The 4,533-nt window shown below is 49.6% G+C and overlaps 1 long non-coding RNA gene across 1 annotated transcript; it reads left to right on the forward strand.

Moving 5' to 3' along the window:
* The first annotated feature begins 1,154 nt into the window (after window positions 1–1,154).
* LOC308576054 lies at window positions 1,155–4,257 on the forward strand. The gene is made up of 2 exons (XR_014003030.1): window positions 1,155–1,580; window positions 1,758–4,257. It is a non-coding gene; the product is annotated as an uncharacterized lncRNA (long non-coding RNA).
* Window positions 4,258–4,533: the final 276 nt, after the last annotated feature.

Here is a 4,533-nt window from a genome sequence, read left to right on the forward strand (position 1 = left end):
AACCTGTTCCATCAGTCTGAGCCACCATCCCTGTTCTGTTAGTGATGGATGGAGTTGGTGGGATACTGCTCTGGACCAATAACAGAACAGGAAGGAGAACCTGTGGTCCTCCAGATGTGGCTGGACTATAGCTACCATCCTCCCTGAACATTGGTCATGGTGGCTGGGACTGATGGGAGTTTTGAGTCCAACAGCACCTGGAGGGTGATAAGATTCCCATTTCTGGTTTAAAGGTGGCACAGAACACAATGGTCCGATGCTTGACCCATGAGATCACGGCGTGCTAATGCTGATGGGATATGAGCTACTCGTGGATGTCAGGCATAGCCTTTTCATCTCATTCAAGCAAAGCGTCTGCACCTGAGATCACTAGGATGCTCAATGCAACCCTTTGGCACTCCTTGGCTGCATTTGGGCAGTATCAGATAAGACTAAAGATACCAAAGAAGAGGCAGGTGTATTGGTAAGACCTGTGCGGAATAAGCTGGGGCAATGGGAGGTGGAATGTGTGGCCCAACAATGATAGTGTGTGTGTGTATACTCAGTTTGGCCAAACTACTGCATTTGGGCAGAGGATGCTGTCTGTGTTCCCAGAACTCTTGTAGGTAGTTTTGGACAAGGATACCTCAGAAATCTATAAGCAGGATAGATGGTTCCCAGACTGTTTGAGTGAGACAGTGGTTAATGGAACGAACTGTTATGGTTTCAAGAGGCAGCCACACCACGGCGTCTCTAAATATCATACCTGGAAGATTATCAGTGCTAGAGCTGACCCCAAAGGACCTTTCAACTTTTGACTTGAAAGTGAATTGAGGAGGGAGAGAAAGTTTCAATGACACCCACCCAATTCAGCTTTTTTTTGTTGCTATCACCTGTTTCATTGCCTTGGCGTTGATGGAGTCCCTGCTGCTGGTGGGCATGAAAAAAAAAATCACCCACAAGGCTATGGAGTGAGAGGTCAGGAAACGTTTGTCCTCGCTCGGATTGGCCTTTGTGACAATCCGAGGTCCTTAAGTACAGTGGTGGAGCTTTAAGCTCTGACAGGGTGTGGAGAGCAGACGGGCGCGTGGCTGGCACGCGTCCCAGGGGCACAGCACGCTGCCTGCAGGGGCGTGACATGCATCCTGGGGGCATGATGTGCCACCTGGGGGGCGTGGCGCCCAGCAGGGGGGCAACCGCGATGGCACCCACTGGGATCATGCCGCCGGGGGCGATGCGCTCCCCCCACACTCCTGTTCCTCCACCAGTGCTTAAGTAGCAGCAACATGAAGTAATCTGAGTGAGGGCAGTGCTTCATTTCCTGATTGGTGCATTGTGGGTCAAGGATAGGACTCCCCCTCCGGCAGCTGGAGATACTATCAACACTGCTGGTGATCCACATGCTTTAGACCCCTGCTCCTCCCCCCTCAAAATCAGTGAAACCTCCTCCAAAGAACAAAACAACAAAACTTTACAGCCTGAAAAAAGGGTGGCAAACTTACGTCGGGGCATTTGAGTTCAGCACTCACCAACACCCATAAACCACAATATGTGTTTCCATTTACCTGGTTTGGGACTATTGTATATTAAATTACACTCAGGCAGTGGCGTAGCGTGGGGGGTGCAGGGGGGGCCGGCCGCACCAGGTGCAACATCTGGGGGTTAGGGTTAGGGGGCGCAAATCCACGGGTTAGGGGGTGCAAATCCACGGGTTAGGGGGCGCAAATTACTTGCCTTGCCCCGGGTGCTGACAACCCACGCTACGCCACTGCACTCAGGGCAGACTTCCTTGACTTGGTGCCCTCCAGCTGTTGCTGGACTCCAGCTCCCATCAGCCCCAGTCAGAAATGGTCAGTAATGATGGGAGCTGTAGTCCAGCAACATCTGGGTGGCATGAGTATGGGAAAGGCCATGGCATATGAGAAGGTTTAGCAACACCCCAACACTGTTGGAGGCAGTAATGCCTTTGAACAGCAGTTGCTGGAAACCCCAGGAAGGGAGAGGGCTCTTCTGCTGGGCTCCTGCTTGCAGATTTCTCACAGGCATCTGGTTGGCTGCTGTGGGTACAGGATGCTGGACCACTTGCACCACTGGCCTGATCCAGAAGGGCCTTCTTGTGTTCTTACGTTCTCAAGATGAATGCGTTCGGTTCCTGTTACCTTGTTAAATCAGAACCAGCATGCAGACACACCCGGTGATTGCTGCCTCTCGTTCTTCACATGAAGATCTCTGCTAAGCCTCTGTTGAAAAGCATTGTGTCGCAAGGCAGAAGGAGACCTCTGCCTATTGCATATGACGTATTGTGGCTCTTTCATCTCAACAAACAGTGCAACCCCAACCATACCAGCTCAGAAATACCCCCACCTCCTGCAAAAGCCAGCAAGAGCCACACACTCTTTAAAGGGAGTGCGGCTCTTGCGGGTTTTTCCTGCCTGCATTCGCTCCATAAGATGCACACACATTTCCCCTTACTTTTTAGGAGGGAAAAAGTGTGTCTTACGGAGCGAAAAATACGGTAAGTCCTATTGACAACGGGGCTTACTGCTAGGTAAGAACTGCAGCCTTTGCCACTCTTGGATCCCTTGTACTCCCAGAGTTCCGGTAGCAAAACGAGGTGGTAGAATCTCTGAGCAAAGAGTGGACAGGACCACCTCAAACCATAGTCACTGCTATTTTGTTGAAATGCTGGTGCTTGAGTAAATGGATCACATGGATTTGCCACGTAAGCAGAAATTGAGGACATCCGGTGGAAAGATTGAGGCCCAAGTTAACTGTCCCAAGGAATCCCAAACATTTCAACCCAAAAAGTTTACAAGGGCAAGCAAAACAATGAAAATACAAATGCTTGCATGTCAGATATGGGAGCTCATTTAGCCCAGAGTTCTTCAACATCAAGGCCCCCAGATGTTGATGAACTACAGCTCCCTTCATCCCTGACCTATGGCTAAGCTAGCTGGGGATGGTGGGAGTTGTAGTCATAAAAAAATCTGTGGACTCCAGATGTCAAAGGATACTGATCCATTCCAAGCTCCAGCTCATGCACGGAATTTATGGCTCTGGCACCAGAGATGGATTTACGGTTCCGTTGCACTGGGTGCCAAGCCTAGGGGGCATTCAAGGCGTCACAGCTATGATGTAGTGAATTGAGCAGAATGGAAGACCAGAGACATGTTTGTGTGTGCCAAATTGTGGCCTTGCACGGGGTACCGCTGACTTTTGAAAGACCCAGGGCCACCTCTGCAAGCATCTCTGATAGGTAGACCTTCCAGCCTCTTCTTCCAGCAAAGGTAGAAATATTCTAGCCCAACCTGCTCACTCGTTTCTAACTCGCAGGAAGTGTGTTTGTTTGACACAGACGAACGTCGCCAACGTTGCATGGGCACTCCTGACCCCTTCTTTCTTGTCAGGGGTAGCCATGTTGAGGGACTGCAGTGCCCATCGTCCCTGACCATGCTACATGCAGCGAGTTGTGAAGCAATGAGAGCATTGGTGCACGTGTGTGTCAACTGGACCTTAGTGGTGTGCCTCACCAATGTCCCTTTGCGGCCAGCACCTTTGCGGCCCAGTTCATGCCTCTGAGGGGCATCTGCCACAATAACCCCACACACAAGGGAATCTCTTTAAATCGCCACCCGGCCGTTTGGGCTTTTGTGTCTTTGGAATGTAAGATGAGGGGTGCGCTAAGCACTTTTGGGGGTAGGCAGCTGTGGCCCCAGACTTTTAAGTGGATATAAGATCGTCGTGCCCCGGGGGGGGGGCAGGAGCGTGTGGATCCCACAAATCTAGCAGAGGCCGCTTTCAACCCCAGCAAGTTCCTGGCGAATTAGTAGCCAATGTGTTTGTAAACAATCATGTGCCTTAAAATTTTCTCACGGTGGGGTGGGGTGGGAAGGAAATAACCCAAACCCTTAAAAAGAGTGGAAATTAAAGAGAGAGAAAGAAAAGACAATTAAAACCAACAATGTGTGCTTCTGTACTCTTCCTCAAGGTGGTCGCTCTGGTTTAGACTGGGGGAGGGCGGTCGCAGGGCTGGGGCCGGGGAGTCTTTTTGCATTGTATTTAAACTGTATTATAAACAGGCTGATTTGGTTTTAAGATTCAAGAAAGGGAGGGGTGGGGGTGGATTATACGCTTTACAGAACCAATGTTTAACATAACCCGAATGTATTAATATTATTCTAGGAACTTTCCGTAACACAGACAAGTAGAATGCTTGTTGGAAGCAGGTGTGTAGGTTAACAATTTGGTGTGTTTTCAATAAACAATGCCTGGAACGAATTCCTGTGTTCTCTGTTATTTTGCTTTTGGTCTGCGCGAAATCTTTGGCCTCGGATGCCTGTAGTGGTTGGTGGGGCAGCATCTCTTCTGGTGCCGCTAGCTAAGGAATGGGCAAATCTGTCCATTCCAGTTTCTCCAGTCTTAAGCACAGTTCTCCACATTACCACCTCCATCTGGGTTTTCTTTTTAAAGCCCTCGTGAGAATTCATCAGAATTTTAGTGCGAATTTCTTCTCAGAGACATTTTTTTTTAATGCAACTTTGCCTAACATAAAAA

This window comes from Podarcis bocagei (genome assembly GCF_964188305.1).
Source record: "Podarcis bocagei genome assembly, chromosome: 16".
NCBI classification, from domain to species: Eukaryota; Metazoa; Chordata; class Lepidosauria; order Squamata; family Lacertidae; genus Podarcis; species Podarcis bocagei.